Source organism: Phacochoerus africanus, chromosome 9 (genome assembly GCF_016906955.1).
Source record: "Phacochoerus africanus isolate WHEZ1 chromosome 9, ROS_Pafr_v1, whole genome shotgun sequence".
In the NCBI taxonomy this organism is placed as follows: Eukaryota; Metazoa; Chordata; class Mammalia; order Artiodactyla; family Suidae; genus Phacochoerus; species Phacochoerus africanus.
This window is the reverse complement of record NC_062552.1, coordinates 98,539,854-98,565,585: the sequence shown is the minus strand read 5'-3', so window position 1 is coordinate 98,565,585 and position 25,732 is coordinate 98,539,854. Positions and strand designations below refer to the sequence as shown.

Below are 25,732 nucleotides of genomic sequence, written 5' to 3'. Positions count from 1 at the left end.
CACCTAATCTCTTATTTGTTCTGTCTCTCTGGAAAACCCTGGCTAATACAAGATCCCTTCATAGGCCTCTCTCCCTTGGGTTGAGGTACAAAGGTTGGGTTGCAATGGTTGGGTTGGGTGTGATGGTTGGGGTGCAGTGCCATGGTTGGGGATGAAGGTCGGGTAGTTCAGGATCTGCTCCTCTCAGCAAAGGGCTGTGGGAAGGAGGCCCTTAGCAGGGGCCTGGATTCTGGGGCCTGGCTTACCTGGCACACGGTCTTTCTGTGTTAGCTTTCTGGCATCCCTCCGAGAGCCATCAGCCAAGCCCCCATAGTCCATTGCATTACATTCTGCATTAGATATTTAACAATACGAGAGGCAGCCTGGTAGGGTGGAAGGGAGCTGGGCTCTACAAACAGACAATGACCAAGAGCAAGTCACTTCTGAAGTCTCTCCATCTCCTCTGCAAAATGGGGATAATGGTATTCCTTTGCCTGACAGTGGTACAAATTAAGTGAGATGATGTGTGCAGATGGTACCCGTGTATGTTAAGTGCTTGCCAAAATACTGGTTTCATTCTTTCCTTCCTCCTGCCCTCCCCAAATTATAATTCTACCCATGATTATTTCCTTTTGGTGCTGCTGGTAGGCTGGTAGAACTTTCTGGACCTCCTGTCTTGGTTCTGTGGACTATCCAGGTCCTGAGAACAGTAATGCCTGCTTGACTAACCTGACACCTTTCTTTGTAGGGTTTCCCACACATAAAATCCTCCTCATTTCCTCTGGGATCTCCTCTTCAGACCCTTTGAATGTTTTTATTAGCCAGTCTATAGCTCTATAAAGAACTGGAACTGAGTTCAGCTGTGAGAAGGAGGGCTCTTAGATTTGGGAGAAACAGTGGATTCCAGGGCAGAGACGGTGATATGGACTTTGAACAATCAAGACCCCTGAGCCGTAAGTATAAAGCAGCGTTATTTTCATTTCCAGTGTCCCTTTCCAATGTACCGATGGAGGAAGGTTCTTTCTTTATCCCGGATGGAAACTCATGCAATTCCATGGCGTTTCTGCTCCCTCTTAGACGATAAAAAGTCTCGCAGTCATGCTAAGTCACCAGACACTGTCTCCACTCAGACATTAGAATGCCCAGGCTCAGGCAATGACCCACAACTCAGTAGCTAGGGCTGCAGGCAGGAAGCCTGTGGCTGGTGAAGTGGAGAATGGTGGGATGGTGGGGTTTCTGCTTTCTTCCTCCCTTCTTCCTCCTGTAACTCCTCATTCAGAATTGAGATCCTGGAGTTCCTGCGGTGGCTCAGTGGTTACTGAACCTGACTAGTAACCATGAGGTGGTGGGTTCAATCCCTGGCCTCGCTCAGTGGATTAAGGATCCAGCGTTGCCATGAGCTGTGGTACAGGTCACAGATGCAGCTCGGATCAGGCATTGCTATGCCTGTGGCACAGGCTGGCAGCTGAAGCTCTGATTGGACCCCTAGCATAGGAACCTCCATATGCCGCAGGTGAGGCTTTAAAGCAAAAAAAAAAAAAAAAAAATTGAGATGCTGAATTGGAGCAGGCAAGGGAGAAGAGAGGGGAGGGCCAGGGAGGTTCTTACTTGACTGACAGTGGGGAAGGTTTATATTTTTTCTTAGGTGTGGTTGGTCCATAGGGGGCTCTCTATCACTGGGAGTGTCCCCTGCAGCTCTCTTGTCCAGGGTGGTCCCTCTTGTCCAGCTCATCACAAAACTCTTCCCACAGCTCCTGGGAACTGGAGATCATTTCAGGTTTTCCCTGCTGAGGGTTGTTCACCCCTTGAGGTGGCCCCCCTTGGACTGGGCCCAAGGTCACCACACCTATTCTCTTTTGAACCTTTAACTCACATCTGGTCCAAACTCAGGTGTCCCTGTCCAGATGCACTCTGGGCGTTTGTAGGTCAGTCCAAGGCTGCAGAAATAGCTCCTTCCATCACAGTGGGAGCAGCTTGTCTCTCCCTGCCTTTTAGATTTCTGGGCTGGAAGCCAGCGAGGGTCTACGCTGACCCACTAGTCACCTGGGCCCCTCATCCAACTTTGAGAAGGCACTTCTCACCTTCCCTCTTGGAAGGGCTGAAGCTGGCAGTATGTCAATCATTTTTTCCCCTAAATTCATCTTCTCTACAAATCCTCTCAATCTCTAAAAGCCAGAGCTTTTATATACTCAGTGTGGGTGTAGGTGAGAAGTTTGAGAAGATCCAAGTTCATTTTGGATCTTACCTTGAAAATGTGCATCTTTGGCACCAAATTGTAATGCCATGTCTATTGTTGCAGGGTGCCTCAGGTGAAACATTCAACTTAACATTTTTTAAATATTTACTTTGGTCTTGATGCAATTGCAGGTGGAGACAGAGACGGCCAAGGAAATTCTGGGGCTTGCAGTACAGACCATTGGGCATCCTTGTTCATGCCATGCATTTCGTGTTGTTGACAGTCTCTTGGGAGCCAGCATGAGAACATCAGAAAGTCCTGTGGAAGGGGAGTTCCTGTTGTGGTTCAGCAGTAACAAATCTGGCTAGTATTCATGAGGACGCGGGTTCAATCCCTGGCTTCGCTCAGTGGGTTAAGGATTCGGTGTTGCCATGAACTTTGGTGTAGGTCGAAGACATGGCTTGGACTCTGTGTTGCTGTGGCTGTGACATAGGCTGGTGGCTACAGCTCCAATATGACCCCTAGCCTGGGAACCTCCATATGCCTCAGGTACGGCCCTAAAAAGACCAAAAACAAAAACAAAAACAAAAAGTCTTGTGGATGGACTTGGCCAGAACACTCACTGGGACCCTCTGAGCTTTCCCTTGGACAGCGTTTTCAGAGAGCTCTGGGTATTCTTTATTTACCTTCTTCCTTTTGGCTTCTCTGCTTCTCCATGATTGAGTATGCCTGGCGCTCCTGGAGTCAGTGTGGTTGGATGATAAAGATTCCCAGGGGTTTGTTGCTATTCACTCTTCCCTTGGTAATTTGCAGGACTCTCACCTCCAGGGGCCAGGGAGGAGGAGGGGCACTGGCTTCCCGGGGCCTCTGCTGGGGGAGGGGAGGGGAGAGGCTGCCGCCTGGGATTCCATCAGGGACTCCGAGGTGGGGTTGACAGACAAGATACCCATTCTGCAGGCTAGATTGTTGTTCGTTGTAGCTCCGGGCACGTTTCCCAATCTGTTTTCACCTGCGGGTGTTTATTCTCTTCTGCAAATGGATCTGCCACACAACGAGATCAGTCTGTGGCACCCTCCTCTGGCAACACCCACGCAGCCTCTCCTGCAGGTCGCAGGGTGCGGTAAGCACTAGATGCATGCTGAGTGGGTGACTGAAGCCAATCACTCAATTAGAAACAGTCGCCAGAGAAGCTCATTTGCATTTAGTTCCCTTAATGCCAGGAGTATGAGGCCTTCTAAGTGTCAGAACCACCCAGAGGCATTACATAGTTATTTTGGCCTGAAGCCAATGGAGAGATCAAATTTAGTTTTCCAGCCAAACCTGGTTTAATATGCTCATGTGAAAAAAAAAAAAAAAATGTTGGGGGGAGGAAAGGAACGATAAGATGAAAAAAAAAAAAATAACCCAGGAGTTCTTTTTGTGGCTCAGCGGTTAATGAACCCAACTAGGGTCCATGAGGATGCGGGTTCAATCCCTGGGTTAAGGATCTGGTATTTCTGTGAGCTGTGGTGTAGGTTGCTATGGAGTGAATAGCAACAAACCCCTGGGAATCTTTATCATCCAACCACACTTGACTCCAGGAGCGCGAGGCACACTCAATCACGGAGAAGCTCAGATTCTACATGGCTGTGACTGTGGCGAAGGCCAGCATCTGTACTTCCGATTTGGCCTAGGAACTTCCATATGCTGCTAATGCGGCCCTTAAAAAAAAAAAAAAAAAAATCTGCCATATTCCACCACTAAGGTAATTATTTTAATATTTTCTTACCTCTACTTTCATGCATATTGTTTTAATAATCAAATTCATTTTTATGTTCAATTTTGTTTCCGTCACTTCATTTCCAATATCATTTAAAAGCTGTCGCTAAATGTCATTTTGATTCTTCTTTTTTTAAGGCCGCATCTGTAGCATATGGAAGTTCCCAGGCTCGGGGGCCAACAGAAACTGCAGCTGCCGGCCTACACCCCAGCCACAGCGACTGGGGATCCAAGCTGCATCTGCAACCTACACTGTAGCTCACAGCAATGCCCGATCCTTAAGCCACTGAGCGAGGCCAGGGATGGAACCCACATCCTCACAGAGACAACGTTGCTCCTTAACCTGCTGAGCCACAGCAGGAACTCCCGTTTTGATTCTTTATATAACATTTTTTCTGTTTCTAAAAATAATGGATGCTTGTTATAGAAACTTTGGAGAAATGGAAACGTATAAGGACAAGACTAAACAATATGGTAAAACTTCCACCTAGATATGGCTACTGTATTTCCTTCATGTCTTTTTTTTCTATGAATTTGTTTGTACATATTTTACAATATTGGCAACCACATGCTGAGTAAAGTGCATTATTATTATTTTTTTTTTGGCTGCACTTTTGGCACGTGGATGTTCCCAGGCCAGGGATCAAGCCCAAGCCCACGCCCGAAGCCGCTGCAGTGACAACGCTAGATCCTTAACCTGCTGCACCTCAAGAGAACTTTTTTTTTTTTTTTAATTTCAATGAAGTAATATGTGCACATGACTGAATAAAAATGACAAATACAGAAGAGCTTAAGATGAGAAGTCTGACCCCAGTCCTGACCCTCTGAGGCGGCTGCTTCTAGCCCTTCTGGTATTTTCTTCGGGTGGTTATGTCCGCCTGTATCTCCAGCTGACAAGGGTCTGCCGCTACTTCCTGCTTATCAGTGTTAGACAGTATCTGCTAGACTTCCTGCTCTCATGGTGTGGCTTCTCTGCCTGCGTCTCCTCCAGGGTGGGAATTCCTCCGCTGGTTACTTTTTACTGTAAGCACCAAACTTACATCTTTTTAATCTTGTTCTCTCAACTGTATAGTTGTTTTTGATCCTTCACTTTCTACAGGGAGGGTATTAACATCCTCCTCCTCCACCCCCCCCCACACAGACACACACACACAGACACACCCCTTTCTCAGTTCTCCTCCCGATCCTCTATAGATCAACTTTTGCTGCCATTCTTTGGCTTTTTCCATGTCACCATGTACGTGGCGGTCCACGGCAATTAAGTTTTCCATCTTTCCTATAAATCCATTTGGAAAAGTAAGCAGCAGCAGTGTTTTATGTCACTGGGGCTCTGTCCCTGCCATTCCCTGCAGAGCCAAGCAGTGCTCCAAGGGGACATTTGCTGTGTCTAAACAGCCCTCTGTTTTGCCTAGGTCTTTTCTTTGTCATCACCAAATTCTCTATTTCGCCCCCATGTTTCCAGCCAGTCAGGTAACCCCTCAAATTTGTTGCTTTGGAAGTTTGTTGTTTGTTGTTCTGGAGGCTGTCCTCCAGGGCCTCTGTTCCGCTCCAGTTTAGTCGGACTGCCCCGAGCCCGCTGCACCCCTTGCAGCTGAGACATCCTCACACTCTTCCTAGTGATTCCTTATTTTCCTGCATTCCATGCTTTCGTTTATTTAGGTTTCTGTTGGGTTGCTGTACATCAAGTGACTTCCAAAAACGTGGGAGTTCTCATTGTGGCTCAGGGCGTTAAGAACCCAACATAGTATCAGTGAGGATGAGGGTTTGATCCCTGGCCTGGCTCAGTGGGTTAAGGATCCGGCCTTGCTGTGAGCTGTGACATAGGTCACAGACATAGCTCAGATCTGGCATTGCTGTGGCTGTGGTGCAGGCCTGCTGTTACAGCTCTGACTCGACCTCTAGCCTGGGAACTTCCATATGTTGCAGGTGAAACCCTAAAACAGAAAAAGAAAAAAACAAACAAGCCAAAAAACCTCCAAACGTGGTGTGACGGTGGTACATTTTTTGGGCCCTTAAATGGTCCCCCGTAACACTAGATTGATTACTATGACAAGTATAGAATTTTAAATTTAGGATCATTTACTCTCAGAACATTGAAATCATTGCCTGCAGTGTGGATGAGAAGCCTGAGGCCAACCTGATTCTGATTCTTTAAATAAGATGACTTTTTTTTTTTTTTAACTTCCTGGGAGTTTTTAGGATTATCTCTTTGTTCAGGGTATTCTGAAATTTTACAATAATACGCCAAGTACAGGTCCCTTTTCAGTCATTGTGCTAGGCATTTTGGGTCCTTTTATTCTGCAGGTTCATGTCCTTTGGTTCTAGAATTGTCTCTTGTATTATTTCTTCGGTAATTTCTTCTCTAACGTTTCTCTGGCCTCCCTGTAATGCCTAATATCTGGATTTGGAGTTTTGCAATTGAACCTTGGTTTCCTTTTCTGTTTTCTAAAATTTTGATTTACTTTCTTGGGTTCCCATAATTTTCTTTGGGACCTTTATATTGACATATCTGTCTCTGTGTGTGTGTGTGTGTGTGTGTGTGTATTTAAGTGTGAAACACACTGATGTTTTATTGGGGGTGGTGTAGGAGATACCTGATTACATTCTGTGCCACAGCCTGGTGGGGTTCTTAGAACAGATTACTCTTCACCTATAGATGTTCAGTTAATTCTTCTGCAGTCACCCCCTTGCCTCATTTCTGCCTTTATTCCCATCTGGCATTTCTGAGTCCCCAGTCTTCTTCCTTTGGCCAAATTACCCAGTGAATGTGCTGTAGAGTGAGGGGCCCATCACCCTGCTGGGCCAGTTATCACACCTCTGTCCGATTTCCAACTTGCCCACATCTTCTTGAAATTAAGCCCCCTACTTGCTCTTTTTTCCTTTTCTGTCATTTAGTGGGGACTTGGAAAGGGGCAAATGCAGTTAATGCGTCATCTTTTTTTCTTGGCTATACCCACAGCATGCCAAAGTTCCTAGGCTAGGGATTGAACCTGCACTGCAGGAGTGACCCAAGCCACTACTGTGGCAAAGCTGGATCCTTAACCCACTGAGCCATCAGGGAACTCCCCAATATGCCATCTTTTACTGGAGTCTTTATATACATTTTTTTAAACAAAAAAAATTGTACTGAGATATAATTAAAGAAAATAAAATGTGCCCCTTTTAAGCATATGGCTCATTGAGTTTTAACAAATGCTTCACAGTCAAGACATAGAATATCTCCCTCTCCAGAAAAGCTCCTTTGTGTCCCTTGCCAGTTAATCCTTACATCCTTGTCCTTCCCCAGCCCCAAGTAATGGCTATTTTTTGCTTGTCCTAGAGTCTTACATAAATGGAACATGCAGTATGTACACTGTGTGTCTGGTTTCTTTCTCTTGGTGCAATGTTTGTGAGATTTTTGTATATATCATTAGTGGGTTCTTTTTATTGCTGAGTAATATTCCATTATATGTAAATGCCATAATTTGTTTATCCATTCACCTTTTGGTGAACATTTGGATTGTAGGCAGTTTTGACGAAGGGACAGATGTTTATATTCAAGTATTTTTAATGGACATACACTTTTATTTCTCTTGGTTAAATACTTAGGAGTGGGCTTGCTAGGCTTTGTGTACAAGTATGTTTATAAGAATCTGCCAAACTGCTCTTCAAATTTGGATTATTTTAAACTCCTACCAGTAATAAGTGAGATTTCCGGTTGCTCCCTGTCTTTGCAGTACACTGAGTATTATGCCTCTTTGTAATGTTAGATATTCTAGTGGGTGTGGAGTGTTATCTCATTGGTTTAATTTGCATTTCTCTGATGATTACTGATGTTCAGCATCTTTTCACGTGCTTGCTGTCCATTTGCATAATTTCCTTTGTGAAGTGGCTTCAGATCTTTTGCTCACTTCTTAATTGGGTTATCCTCTTAGTTCTAAGATTTTTTTTTTTTTTTGAGTAAAGACTTTTGTGAGCTAGTCCCATGTGTCTTTGAACCCTGTGTTTTCCCAACTTAATATTGTATTGTAAGCAACTCTTCGTGCAATTACTTATTTGAAAATATTTTTATTATTTGTTAATATTCTGCTGTGCAAATGTATCGTTATTTATTAAATAGCTCTCTTTTTATTGGACATTTCTATTCCACCTTTTGTTTTATGATTTTCCTAATAACAGTATAGTCATAGCCTTTTACAAAAATCTGGTTTGCTCCTTAGGATGGATTCCTAGAAGCAGAGTCATGAGGTCAAAAGTTAGAGCATATTAAGGGCTTTTGATACCTACAGCCAAATTGCTTCCCAAGTTTACACCAGCTTAAACTGGCACAGTGGCAGGTGAAAAACTCAAATTTATACCACTGTTGCTGGCTCTGGATAGTCTTATCTGGGGGAAAAATGATGACTTAATGGGTGGTTGATGGTAGCTGGTTTTAAGCTGCATTTCTTAAATTATTAGTGTGGTTGGATATCCCTCCAAGAGTTTAGCAGTCATTTGTTTTCCTCCTCTGTGAATTTTTTATTCCTGTCTTTTGTTCTCAAATGGGTTTCTGAGCCTCATTTCCCAACTCTGTAAAGAGATCGCAGTGGATGAAAATGTTTGGTGTTGGAGTCAGGGATGGGGAGATGTGTGCTGGCCACCGACCAGAGAGCAGGGTCCCCGGGTCCCCTGGGGACCTGCACACTCCTCCCTTCACACAGCCACCTAGTTTGTGACAGCTTGTGTTTATTTCTGTAAATAGTAAGGGGGGGTGCCCTGTCCCCCATTGAGGGGGGACGAAGCTTGCCGTCTAAAAGTTAAATTGTAACTTTTTGCCCAATGGAGCACAACAGTGATATGCAAGGTCACCAGACAGGGTCGAAATGGCCCCCGGGCCAGCCAGTTTTGATAGTAACTTCAACAAAAGAATTGCCAGACCTAAATAATAAGTTTGTCCCCAGGAGGCAGGGAAAGGGGGGCTGTTCTCAGTAATCAAAATGAATGTCAAAATGCCCCCAGGCCTGTGGGTAAAAAGGTCGCATGGGCCACAATCCTCACATTTCCTGGGATCCTGCCTCGAGCTGATCATGCAGAATGTCTCACCCTTGCAAAGGGCCCCCCGGAATGTTTTGAGCCTGGGAGTGCCTCACATAGTCTCACAATAATTCCCCCATGTAGAGGTGGGAGTCCCCAGGGATATGTCCCATGAGCTCATGAGTGACAGGCCCTCCCAGGTCTTTCTGGGAATCCCTAGGGTGTGCACCACATGTGCTCGCAATGAGAGCCCGCTTGACAACATTTCTGAGAGTCCCTGGGGAGGCCCCGCACATCAGGGCACAAACAAATCTTCCCTTAGTATCTCTGGGAATCCCAGGGGGAATCCGGCAGGGTCTCACAGGTAAGAGTTCCCCCAATATTATGGGGGGTCTCCAGGTAGTGTCTCACATCTGTACCCCAGGAGTCCCCAGGGAGAGCTGCGACTGAGTTCACAAACAAGGCCTCCCGTTGTCAGCACAGCCTCTGCCCCAGCTCTGGGCTCTGTGGGTTCTAGAGCCTCCCACTGGACATCTGAGGGGGCGCTGCCCTCTCTTGGGGGGGGAGTGATGCCCCCTCTAATGGAAGCCTTTGGAGCCTCTGGAATGCCAGAGCTGCCTAATAATTTGAAGTTGGGTAAAATCCATCTTTTTCCTGTGTTGGAAGGTAGCCAAACCAGGCTGGCTAAGCCTCGGTGGTTTACATGCTGTTAGTCGACAGTTCTTTCTATTTTACTGACAGTTCTACTCTTCATGGGATTCAGGTAGGAGCCTTGGTGGGCTGGGCCGCAGACACATCAAAGGACAGAATTATCCTTCTGATGACAGAGCTTTTGATGCTGGGTTAAGCTGATGACATCACTGCTTCTCCCCCCCCAGGATGAGCCCTTTCCAAGGAGAAGTCACAGGCCTCCTTGCAAATGGGTATATTGTTCAGCTGCTAGTTTAAGGATAAAGGGATTACTTACATGGTATGGCGTCAATTTTACTGGAGTCAAGAAATCACCCAAGAGAAACACCCAATGACTGTTGGAGCAGAAACCCACTGCTGGGTCCACCTGGACCCACTTCATTATCTCCGAGACAGGGAACAGGCAGTGGAACGTCCACCATGGCTTTCCCCCCTGAACTCAGCACCTCTGTCACCAGCTCTGGTCTCCTAGCACCTGGCTGCCACTTCCTATCCCTCACATCCTCTTTCTGACTGTCTGGTGGAAAGTAGGTCACACGGGATCTAGAAATGGATGTGGTTTTCAGGGCTCAGTCTCTGCAGCGCAGGAATGCGTGGGAGGAGGGGTTTGGCATGAATGTTAGGAGAGCCCCAGTGGGCCTCTCACGAACACAGCCCACAGAGACACTGCTGACCCTCAGTTTATATTAACACCATGCTCAGGGGTCATGGGGCATCATGGCTGCACACAGTCCTAACACTCTCCCGGGGCTGTTGGCCTGGTGTGAGGATTCAATCGGTCCATTCCTGGGGCTATTATGCCCCTACTGGGTGGATAAGTCTCTTCAAGTATCTTGTTTTGGCATCAAGTTGATAACATTACCAACTTATTCTCTTATTCTCATTGGTTGACCACTTGATTCATTCATTAAATATTTACTGAGTGCCTATTATGTGCTACGTACTATGATACTCCTGGGGGATATTATAAAGACTATGATAACAGCCTTTATTTTCAAGGATCTTGGTGTGTCACAGGGGACAAGGCGTTAGGTCATTATGAGAGAGCTGTGAACGCTGGGATGGGGGGAAGAGCAAGATGACCTGGGGGCAGGGGTGAGGGTGGGGTAGGGACTGTGGATGGATCATGATGGGCATATTGCTCCAGGATAGAGTGAGCCCCGCAATGAGTCATAAAGATCAGAGAGGGTAGAGATTAGAAAGACCTTCCTGAACAAAGAACCCCATGTCTGAAGGAATTCTTAGGGAGCATTAAGTCATGAGAAAGGCTAAAGGCAGAGTCCACGGGTGGGGATGGAGAGGCAGGAGGACACAGGTGTCAACAGGGACCAGGTCATGAAGGATCTGGAATTCTGTGATCTGACATTCAGATTTCATCCTGTAGAGAACTCAGGTTTTATTCTGAAGACAGTTGCTGAAGAGTTTTAAACTGTAGAGCAACAGGCTCAGATTTGTCTCAGAAACATAAGACGGTCATGTGGCAGCCGTGCGGAGTATAGACTGGAGAGGGTCACAGGGAGAGCATGTTGAAGACCTAGTTGAGCTGAGTAATTCTGAGACTTGAACTAGTGGCAAGATGGAAGGAGAGAAGAGGGTGGCTGGGGGAGATGTTTAGAAGGAAGGCACCCAGGACATGTCTTTTCTTTCATTGCGATGGTGGAGACGATGCAGAAGGGAGAAGAAGTAGATGCTTTGATGTGCTGCTTGGAATTCCTCAGGATTGAAGGACTTATCCCTCCAGCTGTTGGAAGAATTGCCCCCGGTGGAAGATAATTACCTTGTCCAAGGTCACGTCCATTTTCCCTCCTTCCAATGACTGGTCAACATTAGGGATGTCTGAACTTCATCTCAGACACCTTGTCTCAGTTCAAGGTAACTCTGAGAGGCTTCCCAGCTTCAGAGCCCCCTGAGAGGTTGGCCGAAACCTTAGGCCAGACTTCACTGCAGCTATTACAGACCCTGATTAGACTGAACACAAGAGACTGAACACCTCCAGATATTGTATCATCTGGAATGGAATCTGAAGTCTCCCACACGCTGTCTCCAGGTTTCTGGAGTGCTCTGAAGCAAAGCTTGCCTAAAATATGGCTATTTGTGTTAGGAGAATCTGGACCCATCTCCTGCCTCCTTGGCCACCAGTTTACTTGGATGATGATTCCGTCTCATTTTGTTTTCTCCTGCACCACTGGCTCGATTGGTGGTGATTAGCAGAAGGTGGTCCATTTATGTGAAACACCTGCTTCCCACCTGTGTCCTCCTGAGCAGTCAGCTTTGGACCTAGTGCAGGAAGCTGGTGGGTGTCTTTCATAGATGAGTGGGCTTCCAGAATTTTCTCCAGGAGGCAGATCCAAACTGACACCATATGGGTGATCATCTGTATGTCATTTTGCCAGCAGGGCGCTGAAAACATCTGCCAGCTTGTGAAAGAGACCTGGGGAGGCCCGGGGGCACCAAGGAGGGATTGACAGAAAAACTGGCCCAAGAAGCCTGAGCCAGTCAGAGCAGTTTCCACTTTGTGAGCTGGGATGTAATTCATTTGGCCTCTCTTCACTTATTCAAGAAACCAGAAAACACCAGCTCAGAAGATTGTGTTCTTGCATCACTCCCATCATCCCACTTGGAAAGAGTGAACGACTGTGTCAAGGTTATTTCACCCAACCCAGGGTTGAAAAGCACATCTTCAATGTCAGAGTTCCCGTGGTAAGGGGACAGTGTGGGGTGGAGGCTATGATTATGCTCTTAGTCCTTGCATCATAGCCAAGTCATTCATCCAACACTAGGGAGGCTACACTATGTGTTAATTACCAAATGTTATCTCTTGGGTCTGTGATAGGACTCACAGAACCAAAAGTCAACACATTTGATTGGGTGGATCCAAGGGGAATACACCAGTCAAAGTGTAGGGGAAACTTTGAGTTGAAGCTGGAGGTACTCCATTCGAAAACAGTTCTTAGGTGTGCACGTGTGATTTATATGCGTGATTATCCCAGCTTTTTTTGTTTTCTTTTTTCATTTTTTAAAAAAGTTTTTATTGAAGTATAGTTGATTTACAATGTTGTGATAATTTCTGCTCTATAACAAAGTGACTCAGTTATACATGTACATGCATCCATTCTCCCGTCTTAATGCCCAAAACTCCTCTGCCATCTTTTCCCACACAGATTCTCCCATCTTCATGTCCAATATCTCACCCCAAGCCATTGGCCCTTTGGGTCATGGATTGCTTTTCAACCTCTTCCTTTATTTTCTATCATGAGTTCAACCATTTGATGCTTTTGAAATGCCTTTTTTTTTTTCTTGTCTTTTTAGGTCTGCACCAGCAGCATATGGAAGTTCCCAGGCCAGGGGTCGAATTGGAGCTGCAGCTGCTGACCTACGTCACAGCCACAGCTAAGCAGGATCAGAGCCATGCCTGCGACCTACACCACAGCTCACAGCAATGCCGGATCTTTAACCCACTGAGTAAGGCCAGGGATCATACCTGCCTCCTCATGGATACAAGTTGGGTTCATTACCACTGAGCTACGTCAGGAACTCCTGAAATGCTTTTAAAGTGCTACATGCTGTAATAGGCATGAGGATCCGGCGTTGATTACAACAGCATCCTTGTGCTGAAGGAGCGTATAGACGGCAGGGAGAGAGAGAAACACATACTACTACACTGCAGCAAGTCCATAAAAGGGGCCCTTATCCCAAGTGTGGGGGAAAGAGGGATCGGAGAAGCCTCCTGGAGTGGGGGGAGACCTGAACCAAGCTCTGAAGGAAGGATAGGAGTTAGTTGAGCAGGGAGGAGAAGGAAAAGCATTCCAGGTGGACGCAGAAGCACGTGCAAAAGCTGCTAGCGCGGGAAGGCAGACCTACCAGGCACCACGGCCACAGCACAGGCTCGTGGCGCTCAAAGGAATTAGCGGAGGCATTGGGACAGCATCCTAAGGATGAGAGCTATGGAAGATGGATCAGAGGTGTTGGACTATCAGACCTGAAGTTTCTGGGAGATGATTCTGGCTGCAGTGTGGGAAACGGCCTGGAGGGAGACAGAGCTGCATGCAGAGGCCTGGGTAGGCTGCTGCAGTGGGAGCCAGAAACGACTGGAGTGGAAGTGGGGAGGGGGGGATGGTTGGGCTGAAGAGCTGCAAGGATAGAGGATGACAGGGAGCATCAGACAGAAACTCTGATGGGGAGATGGGTGGCTGGGGGTGCCGTGAACAAAGACCAGGACCTTGCAGGAGAAGCAGGTGAGAGTGTCACTTCCTCTTTCTGCAGCCTCAGAAGAAGAGGGTGTGGGCAGGGGGCTTCATCTATGGGGACTCTGAGGACCCTTCTTTCATCAGGAGGCCTCCCCAGAAATGAGGGTCTGTCGAGTCCCCTTAGGAAGACTGAAGGGGACAGGATGGCCAGACTGGGCACAGGACATTGCCCAACCTGGGGTGCAGAATGAGGGGACCTCTCTGTGAACTAAAAAGATGTACATATGAGCCAGCAGTGTCTCTGGATGCTGGCCGGGTGTATGAGAAGGGCCCCCCCGGCTTGTGCTTGCTCACACGGGGCAGGTGGAACAGGTAGAGGGCAGGGCATTGGCTGGCAGCCCTGATCCCCTTTGAGGGCCATAGAGGGGCAGAGTTCTGACTGGGGTTAGCTGGGGACCCAAGCCCCACCTTCCTGGTGGTGTAGGAGGCTGAAGACCTACTTGAAAGGGATCGTATGTGTAGATTAGGCCAACACAGGATCTGCTTTCTCAGGAAAGCAATTTCAAAGCCACTTCATTCTCCACCTGCACTTGGCTAACGGCATGATTATAACCACACTTATAACCTTCAAACACTCTCAGGAGCAGCCTTGGCTCCGAAAGGTGCCGCCCCCACCCCCACCCCCCCCTCCTCCTCAACCTTTTTCATGCTGCTCTGGGCCTGCAGTGACAACAGCTGTTTATTCCTCCCAGGGCCCGAGTTACTTGGAGGAGACGCAGATGGCTGTGGGCTAATTCCTGAAGTGCCCTTCTGGGGACCATCAGCCCTGGCTCCCCGGCTGGCATCCTGCACAGGGCTACAGGTCAGAGCTCCAACGACTCCCATGAATATGGATGCCCAGGAAGGAGGCAATGATTGCTTCCATCCTGCTGGGCAAAGCTATCGCCCTGGGTGGGGATGGTGTTTCTGCTGAGATATGGGGTTGGGGGAAGGGTTGTCCCCTGAGCCCCAAAGCCAGATTTAAAGATTTAGGGAGTGGGCCTCCTGGAGAAAGACATCCCCATCGGGGGAGAGGGCATAGAGAGATTTGTGTCTGCTGCCCAGTCTCCATTCACTTCCTTTCGGCGGCTCCCTGATGGCGGCCAGTTAAGAGCCTGCATGGTGGGGGCACTGCAGGAGGGGTAGGAGGGCTCTTGCGATGGCATAGAATTTGGATGGAATGAGCCATGGGATGTCTTCCAGGTCTGAGGGACCATGTGACCTGGCTCATGCATTAGCTGCTGGCGTTCCTTCAGCTTGCTCTTTGTCTCTCTCTCTCTTTTTTTTTATTATTATTGTCCCAATCCACCCGACTTCCATGGAGCAGCTCAGCCCCCCTCGTCTATCTGAACCCACCCCATTGGCACCAGCCCATACCCGTGACTTTACTGTCTGAAGAGCTCAGTTATTGCTGTGACCCGAAGTTGTCATAGACTCAACTTTCTTATTCGCTGCCACTCACTGGGTGCTCTCTGTGCTCAGGGACAATGCCCTTGATGGTCCATCGCTGGCCTCCTGTGCCACTTGGTTAGTTCTGAGCAGCCAGCATGAGGGATGCGTCTCCAGGGCATCAGTGGTCACTGTCACTGGATATCGTCATCCAAGGACTGCGGGAATGCCTCATCCCAGGAGAGATGCCACTGAAGACTGGTCCATGGGCTTCCTTTTAGTGTCTCTGGGCATCAGGGCTGGACATTTCCTCCTCTTCTGCCCTTCCACAGCCCCTCAGAAGGTCTGTAGGAGGAGGGAGGCATCTTGAATTGGGTTTGTTTTTGGATGACTGGCTTCCTTCCTACCGGGTGTTGCAGCTGGGACAGAGTGCTGCACTTCGACCTAATTCTGATGGTCTTCAGCTTGAGATGGTATGTGTGGCACATGACAGTGATGGCCAGGGCCAATGGTTACCTGTTCGGAAGCCCTGATCCCCCCTCCCCCCGCCCCCTCTCAGGGGCGTCTATGATTCCCTGCCTTTGTCCAAGTCCTTTCCTTTTCCTGAAAAATCCCTCAGCGTCCCTTTCGTCAGTATCCACTTGGCAAATGCCTCTTTACCCCTTAAGCCTCAGCTCACATGCCATCAGTCATCTGTAGTTTCTTCCGCAGAAGAAATTCCAGGCCCCCAGAATTCCAAAATGTCTTAGAATTCCTTTCACATCAGTGCTTCTCACATGAAGCCACATTCACTTAAGTGTTACTGCCACGGGCAGGCTCCCACCACCCCTTTCAGGCCACAGACCCCGCCTCGTTCACCTTTCTGTCCTCAGCACTAGCTTGGCATGCTCTGAGTCTAAGACACACTTTGTGGAATTGAACTGGGTGAATTCTTTTATTTATTTATTTATTTATTTATTTATTTATTTATTTGCCTTTTGCCTTTTCTAGGGCCACTCCCGAGGCATATGGAGGTTCCCAGGCTAGGCGTCGAATCAGAGCTGTAGCCGCCGGCCTACACCAGAGCCACAGCAACGCTGGATCCGAGCCGCGTCTGCAACCTACACCACAGCTCATGGCAACGCCGTATCCTTAACCCACTGAGCAAGGCCGGGGATCAAACCCGCAACCTCATGGATCCTAGTCGTATTTGTTAACCACTGCGCCACAATGGGAACTCCTGAACTGGGTGAATTTCAACGCCCAGAGGGAGCTGTCGAGATGTTTGAAGCAGGAAATGAATGTATTTGGATAGTGTTGGAGGCCTTTGGTCCCAGGCAGGGATATGACTCCAATAGCCACGCTCTGGACCTCCTCAAAGGTGGAGGCAGGAAGATGAAATGAAGCAGAAATTAAAGGATTCCATGTCAGGTGGGACAAGGAGGCTGAAGGAGGGGGCGCATTAGAGGCTGATGCTGGGAGGTGGGGTTTGTGGGTGCCATCAGGGGAGGCATTTCACAGGGAGCAGGAGGATGTGGGTGTGCCCCAGAAGAAAGCTAAAGTCCTTCCAAGCCAAAGAAAAATTCGAAGCACGCGTCTTTTTCCGAAGTAGTACATGAGCATCTTTCAAAGAAGGGAAATGACGTTCTAAAGGTCAGAGCAGTAGACTGTCTATTTGTGTTCTGGGTTGGAGAGGAACACACAGGCTAGGAATCACCATCCAGGTGCAAGGGAAGGCTGGCGCATTTCAGCCACCTGCTAGAAGGGCCGGGTTCCAACCCCTGGAGGCAGAGGGGAGGCTTGTATCCTGGGCCAATTCCCAGGATACTCATGCCGCCTCTTGTGCTTGGCTTGAAAGAGACACGCTCCAACTTCTTCTTCTGTTTCAAGGAAGATATGATTTAGGTTTCGAAAGCCATGCCTAGCTGTCATTGGGGCGCATGGCCTGGGTTAGATCGCACTAGCCTGAGCTGTGACTGTTTCCCTCAGACCTGACAATAGCAGCTCAGTGACATGAGGAAGTGGCTTTCTCCTGTGGGGTCCACACTGGGCTCCAAGGACCCCGGGAAATATGTCATCTCTTAGTCCTGGGTGGTGGGGGGTGCTTTGGATGGCACGTGAGCCTGGAGCTCCAGGGTCACGGTTTAGACAGGTATGTGATGCTGAAAACCTTTCTGCCTTGCTGTGTTCTTATTACAGACCAATCTAATCCAGCTTCCTTCAAATTCTGTTCGTCTGGATGTTTCCTGGTGACATTTCAGCTATTGCCTGGTCACATGGGAAAGAGAACTGTTGCTAAATGTGTGTGATCTTTCGGGGTGGGGCCAAAAGGGGTCAGGTGTCGGGGAAAGGAGAGAGGGCGAGACAGGGGTAAGAGATGCGTGCTGTGCCCGCTACAAGCCTGTGGAACCCTGGCCGTGTTCACACGTAGAGAACTCTGTTTCTTCCTCAAGAGATTTTGTTCAGATGTCTGGACTTTAGTTACGTACAGTAGATCACCCTTGCAAACTTGCAACCTATTTGCTCAGACAATTTTCATAGAGGTATGAATTTCATATGCATATGAATATGGAATTCTGGGCAAGAGAAAAGTGTTGATAGGGTTAGTATAAATTAGAGACAGTTTAGGCCTGTGGTTGGTGTCAAATAGCTTTTCTGCCTGTCCCAGCCCTGTGCTGGGCATTTCAGGGCAGACGTGCATGAATATGACCTTAATAAACAAAAAGGGGATCAGCCACGTGAGCCCCGGGGGACCTCTACCAGCAGCCTCACTCTTTAGATCACACCGATGGTTCCAGGAATAAAGGGAGGAGTTCTCTAAAGCGAAGTCAATGCGGTCACAAAGCCCATGAATTTATTTCACCTGAAAGGGATAAGCCATCTCAGAGCCTTAGGCTCTCAAACCAGGGCACAGACTTTGAATTCGGTGTAAACTAATGTCACTGATGACACTGGCTTACATTTCAGATTTCCTCTAAAAATCATTCATTCCCCCCGGGGCACGGTAGACAGCAGGTAGAGGGCACCGAGGGCCTGGAACAGGGCAGTTGGGTCCAGGCTGCTGCGAAGCTCTGATGGACAGTGAGCAGAGGAGAGGCAGGTTCCCTCTCTCCCAGTCTGTCACACCATGGGGTCGCAGCGGGGTCTAGGGACAGCCCCGCATCACAAAACTACATCATTACGGATACTCATGCTGATGCCATTTCTGCAAATGAAGTGAACTTTCTGTTCCATATGATCAAAGCACGCAGACAAAAGGGTTTCTGCTTCAGGGTGCAGAAAGCATCTTGTGAAATTACAGATGTGTCCTAAACTGTCTGCTGCTTTCACAGTGCGTTAAAGGAATGGCATGATTGTGTTGGAGACCTGGGTCCTTGTGCTCTGAGTTACCACCGTTTATTTTACTTCTCTTAGAGATTAAGGGTGATGTTATTCATTAAAGACTCTGTGTGCAGTCTTTGTGTGGGGGCAGAATCTCACAACCTTGTTTTGTTGCTGAGACCCCCTACATGTGGTGGTGGGCTGTGTATATAGAGGCTCACATTTTTTTTTTTTTTTGCTTTTTAGGGCTGCACCTGCGGCATGTGGAAGTTCTCAGGCTGGGGTCCAATAATCAGAGCTGTAGCTGCCGGTCTATGCCACAGCCACAGCAACAGCTTATGGTAACACCAGATCCTTAACCTACTGAGCGAGGCCAGGGATCGAACCCACATCCTCATGGATACTAGTTGGGGTTCGTTACCGCTGAGCCACTATGGGAACTCCTGTATCTTCTAGTAGAAGGTATGGTCTTTGAAGACAAGAACCGCTTTGACTCAACTCTGTAAGCTTAGCAGCTAGAATTGCACCTGTCACATGGCCAATCTCAATAAATACTTAGCGATGTATGTTTCCCAGCACGTGCCTTCCATCAGACCTGACTCCTTGGGCCACTTAGGTCAGCTATCAAATCCTGCCTCATTCCTACTTAACTTCTCTGGGGAAATGTCCTCTGCCAGTTCCTTCTTCCTCCAAAGGGCTGACTGCTGGCTTGGCCATTCCTATTCTGCCAAACAGGAGGCTGGGCTGTGGAGGGGGTGGGAGGGGGCAGCAGGGACTGGGGTGGCACAGAACACTGTGTGAGTGAACTGGCAGAAGTTCTGTGGGCTCGCCAGCTGGTACCATGTGGGAGAGCCAAAGGGAAAGTTTGTTTTTTCTGCCCAAAGCTCAGAATCCTGAGCGCAATCACGAGTCTTAGTGCTAAAGGCTTAGGTATGAGACGTGTCAAGGTCATCTCTGCTGCCTGCCTGATGGGGGAGGGGCATTGTGGGGATGCCATGTATGTGTGTGCGGGGTGGGGGGTGGGGGGGGTGGGGTGTTGCCAGATACTGGGCATGTCCAGACAGCTAATAACGTGCCTCCACAACACAGCGAGAGGAAGAGCCACTGATCCAATTCACAATTTATCTTTTGGGTTGATCCCGGTGTTTCCCCTTTATTTCTGACTTGATGTATCCATCTGTAGGCTCAGTGAGTTCACTTTGGCAAAGTATTGCATGAATAGAAGTATTTAACTACTCAATAGATTAGCTCATAGTCATGTGCATGTATGTGCGAGTGTGAGTGTGTGTGTGTACATGGAGCATACTTAACCCTTAAACGAGGGACTTTCCTTTTGGGTGGGGAACCCAGGATTGGTTGCTTTATGAGCATAGCAAGCAGAGAACCAGGAGGGGGGGTTGGAGCTGGTGAGGAAAATTCTGGGTACAGCCAGACTGAATTGCATAGACTTTACCCTGGGGAAGATCTTTGATTGGAGGTAGGAATCTTTGACTGGAAAAGAAGTGGGGAGGAGTTATATGTGTTTTCTGGACTTCAATCAAACCCTCTTCCCATATAGTTCTCAGGCTGAAAGAAAACACAGGAAGCATCTGGTCCAGCGTTTCTCATCTGACTCTGTAGCAGAATCACCTGGGATTGCCTTTTTATCTAGTTTTATTGAGATTTACCTGACATAAAACATCGTATGGGTTTAAGGTGTACAACATAATTATTTGATATATGTGTATATTGGGAAATGATCACACAATAGGCTAAGTTCATATCCATCACCTCTCCTAGTTACAGTTTTTTTCCTTATGATGGGAACTTTGAGATGTACCCTCTTAGCTACTCTCAAATATGTAATACGGTATTGCTAACGATAGTCACTCTGTTGTACATTAGATCATCAGAACTTAGTTATCTTATAATGGGAAGTTTGTACCTTTTGACCACCTTCACCCTCTTCCCCTACTCCCTACCCCAGCCTCTGGCAACAACCAATCTGTTCTCTGTTTCTATGAGTTTGGGTTTTTTAGATTCCACGTGTGCGATCATAGAGTGTTTGTCTTTGCCTGACTTATTTCACTTAGCACGATGTCTTCGAGGTCCATCCAGGTGATCTAAAATGGCAAGATTTCCTTTTTTTGGCTGAATAATATTCCGTTGTATACATACACTGCTTTTCTTTATCCATTCACCTGTTGATGGACCCTTAGGTTACTTCCATGTCTGGAGTATCGTGAATAGTTCTGTGATGAACACGGGGGTGCATGCACCTCTTCAGGAAAGTGTTTTCATTTCCTTAGGATATATACCCTGAAGTGGAATGGTAGTTCTACTAATTTTTTGCGGAACTTCCACATTATTTTCCACAGCGGCTAACCGATAAACATTCCCACCACATTCTCAGTAGCACCTTCTGTCTCTTATCATTTTGCTATTAGCCATTCTAACAGGCGTGAGGTGATATCCCGCTGTGGTTTTGATTTGCATTTTCCCCAGTGGTTTGTGACAGTGAAGACTTTTTCATGTACTTGTTGACCATTTGTGTGTCTTCTTTGGAAAAATGTCTGCTCAGTTTCTCTGCCCATTTTTTAAAGGGACTGCTTGGTTTTTTGTTTTCGAGTTGTATGAGTTCTTTATATCTCTTGGATGTTACCCTTTATTGGATATACAATTTGCAAATGTTTCTTCCCCTTCCCTTTTAATTTTGTTAATAATTTCCTTTGCTGTACAGATAGAATTCCTTATTAAAAATGAAAATTCTGGAGTTCCCGTCATGGCGCAGTAGTTAACGAATCTGACTAGGAACCATGAGGTTGCAGGTTCAATCCCTGGCCTTGCTCAGTGGGTTAAGGATCCCACGTTGCTGTGGCTGTGGTGTAGGCCAGCGGCTACAGCTCTCATTCGACCCCTAGCCTGGGAACCTCCATATCCCTCGGGAGCGGCCCTAGAAAAGGCAAAAAGACAAAAGAAAAAAAAAAAGAAAATTCTTGGTGTTCTTCTCAAAACGTCTCATTTGGAACCTTCAGAGGCAGGGCCTGGTACTCTTAACAGGTGCCACAGATGAGCTGGGCTGCCATGAACTGCCTGAGGCCACCCAGCTCATGGTGGCAAATCTAAGACTACAACCCAAGTCTTCTGACTCCATCCAGGGCATTGTCTTCTACAGCCCCAATGTCCTGTGGCTTAAAGCTTTGAGAAACAAGGCTCATATTGGATGCAGGAGAGCGTGTTGAGTGGATTGCTTGTCCTGCAGACCACTAATCCACTAAATTGAATTATTTCATTACAAGGGGGCTTGAATTCTCAGAACATGCAGACGTAGCTGAAATGGACCACTTGCTCTGGGATGGCTGGGCACCTGCTGACCCTGTCTTTGACACTAGGCAGGATTTCAAAGTCCTCTGTGGCAACCTTCACCTGCTCTCGCTAAGGACCGGGCTGGTTCTCTTGGCAACTTAGAAAAAGTTGGCTTGCTTCCTGTTCTGCAGCTCTTTCAACTTCTTTCCTTCCCTCTTCCATTTGTCTCCTCCCTCTCCCCACCCCCATTGCTTTACTGGAATATGATTCACATAGCGTGTGATCTACGCACTGAAAGTGTACCAGTCAGTCATTTTTAGCATATTCAGAGTTGTGCAAACAACACCACAATCAATTTTAGAACATTTCATTACCCCGTATAGAAACCCCATAGCCATTAGCAGTGACCCCCACCCCCACCAACCCTAAGCAATCACAAATCTACTTCCCGTCTCTATAGATTGGCCTATTCTGCACATTCCATCTAAATGGAATTATGCAATATATGGTCTTTGGTGACTGGCTTCTTTCACTTACCATGTTTTCAAGGCTTATTCATATTGTGTTATGTGTCAGTACTTTATTCCTTTTTGTAGCCAAATAATATTCCATTGTATGGATATATCATGTTTTGTTTATGCATTTATCAGTTGACAGACATTTGTATTATTTCTATTTTTTTGTTATTATAAATAATGCTGCTCTGAAAATTAGTCTCCAAAATTTTGTACAGCCATATGTTTTTATTTCTCCTGGGTACATACCTAGGAGTGGAATTGCTGGGTCATGTGGTAATACTGTGCTTCTCTTTTTGAGGAATTGCCTGACTTTTCCAGAGTGGCTGCAGCATTTTACATTCTCACTAGCAGTGTATGAGAGTTTCAATTTCCCCACATCCTTGCCAACACTTGTTATTATTTGGCTCTTTAATTATCATTTTAGTGGATGTGAAGATGTGATGTGGTATCCCATTGCTTTTTTTTTTTTTTTTGGCCATGCCCACAGCATGCAGAAGTTCCCAGGCCAGGGACTGAACCTATGCCACCGCTGTGACCAGAGCTGCAGTAGTGGAAGTGCTGGGTCCTTCACTTGCTGTGCCACAAGGAAACTCCTCATTGGCTTTTTTTTCCCACTGTACAGCATGGGGGCCAAGATAAACTTACATGTATACATTTTTTCCCCACCCTTCGTTCTATTACAATATAAGTATCTAGACATTGTTCTCAATGCTACTTGGCAGGATCTCATTGTAAAAATTTTTTTTTTTTTTTTTTTTTTTGTCTTTTAGGGCTCCACCTACAGCCCATGGAGGTTCCCAGGCTAGGGGTCAAGTAGGAGCCACAGCTGCTGGCTTACACCACAGCTCACAGCAATGCTGGATTCTTAACCCACTGAGCGAGGCCAGGGATCAAACCTGCAACCTCATGGTTCCTAGTCAGATTCATTTCCACTGCACCATGATGGGAACTCCCTCATTACGGTTTTTTGTTTTTTTGGTTTTTTTGTCTTTTTTGTCTTTTTGGCTTTTCTTGAGTCACTCCCATGGCATATGGAGGTTCCCAGACTAGGGGTCCAATTGGAGCTGTAGCCACCGGCCTATGCCAGAGCCACAGCAATGCGGGATTTGAGCCACGTCTGCGTCGCACGCCACAGCTCACGGCAACACCGGATCCTTAACCCACTGAACATGGCCAGGGATCGAACCCGCAACCTCATGGTTCCTATTCGGATTCCTTAACCACTGCACCACGATGGGAACTCCCCTCATTGTGTTTTTGATTTACATTTCTCTGCTAGTTAATGAGGCTGAGTTTTTCTTTTCATGTGCTTTTGTACATCGTCCTTGGAGGAATGTCTATGTAGATACTTTGCACATCTTTTAATTATGTTGTCTTTTTATTATTGAGTTTTAAGAGTTTTATATATACTGTGAATACAAGTAGTTGTCAGTTGTATGATTCTCAGATAACTTCTCTTAATCTGGGGGTTGTTTTTTCACTTTCTTGGTGGTGTCCTTTGAAGCACAAAGTTTTTATTATGCTAGAAACCCCGTTGTAAATAATTTTATATGGATTATTTGATCTTTTGGATTATTTATACGTTTAGATTATCTGGGGTCACTATTAGATTAGTCTGCAGGTGCCATACAGTTGGTTGAAGAAGAGATGTCTGTTTCCAGTGGATTTGGCTTTTATAACCTCGCTTTTGCTGATATTCTGGTAGTTTTAATAGCTACCGTTTGTATATTTTTGTGTCGAGTACCTTTTTTTTTTTTTTGGTCACATCCATGGCATGTGGAAGTTCCTGGGCCAGGGACTGAATCCATGCCACAGCAGTAACCAGAGCCACAGCAGTGACAACGTTGGATCCTTAACCCACTGAGCAGGAAACTCCCTGCATCAGGTACCATGACAAGCACTTTTTTCTTTAAAATTTTTTTAAGTTGAAGAATAATTGATTTAAAATATTGTATGTTTTCAAGTGTACAACAAATTATTCAGTATTTTTTGTAGATCATATTTCATTACAGATTATTACAAGATAATGGGTATAATTCCCTGTTCTATACAATATATCCTGGTTGCTTATCTATTCTATATATAATAGTTTCTATTTATTAATCCCAGGCCTCTAATTTGTCCCTTGACCTTTCTCTCTCTCCTTTGGCAACCACAAGTTTGTTTTCTACATCTGTGCGTCTGCTTCTGTTTTGCACATGCATGCATTTGTATTATTGTTTAGATTCCACATATAACTGATATCATGCAGCATGTGTCTTTGTCTGACTTATTCTATTAAGTGTATTATCCTCTAGGTCCATCCACATTGTGCAAATGACAGTATTTCCTTCTTTTTTATGGCTGAGTAGTAGTCACGCACACACACAAATGGAGCACATTGGACAGTAATAAGGACACTAAATGTGATGGATTGAAATGGACCAAATATATTTAAGTTCATGTGTTCACAATGATGCTTTAAACACACCGCGTATTGGGAACTTCTGGATTTTGAGATCTCTAACTGAGAGAAACCCAGATGGTCCCCTTACGTGGCCTGGGTCTCAAGGCCACACCACTCTGTCCCAGATCCCTAGGTCCGTGGGGTCCGTTCCAGCACTTTGCTTCCAGGCAGCTGCTATCACTTTGTTTCTCTGGAGAGGGCATGGGCGTGCTCCAGTTATGGGTAGGTGGTTTCCAAAGCACTATTCGCTAGCTGAAAAATGATGCCTCACTCCAGTGGGTACCATTGCTCCCCTTTGCTGCTGTTAGACCATGAATCACACATTCTCTTCAGTGTGCAGGTCCTATGATCAGGTGCTTTCTCACACAGGAGCTCATGGATGTCAGGGGATTAAAACGATAACTTTTTCCTGAAGACGTTGTGGTCAAGGGGCCTGAGGGTTGAGTAGCAGTGAGAACGTGGACTCCCAGCCCGATCCTCCAGCTCTTCTTACTATCTCCCTCTGGGCCTCTGTTACTTTTTTTAATTTTAATTTTATTTATCTTTCAAAAAATTTATTTTATTGCCACACCCGTGGCATATGGAAGTTCCCGGGCCAGGGGTTGAATCTGAGCCACAGCTGTGACCTAAGCTGCAGCTGTGGCAATGCCAGATCATTTTAACCCACTGCACAGGGCTGGGGATTGAACCGGTGCCTCCACAGTGACCTGAGCTGCTGCAGTTGGATTCTTAAGCCACTGTGCCACTGCAGGGACTCCTAATTTTTATTTACAATTTTTTTTTGGTCTTTTTAGGGCCACACCCTCTGCATATGGATGTTTCCAGGCTAGGGGGTTAAATCGGAACTATAGCCATGGGTTTACACCACAGCAATGCGGGATCTGAGCCACACCTGAGAACTACACTATGGCTCAGGGCAACACTGGACCCTTAACCCACTGAGTGAGGCCAGGAATCAAACCTGCATCCTTGT

General features: G+C 46.8%; 1 long non-coding RNA gene across 2 annotated transcripts in view; it reads left to right on the top strand.

Moving 5' to 3' along the window:
• LOC125135611 (uncharacterized) overlaps nt 1-25,732 on the top strand; it is a 45,681-nt gene that overhangs the window by 7,945 nt on the left and 12,004 nt on the right. For both annotated transcript variants that reach the window (XR_007137012.1, XR_007137011.1), the window contains exon 2: nt 14,535-14,644. This is a non-coding gene — a long non-coding RNA (uncharacterized LOC125135611). The remainder of the gene's footprint in view (nt 1-14,534; nt 14,645-25,732) is intronic.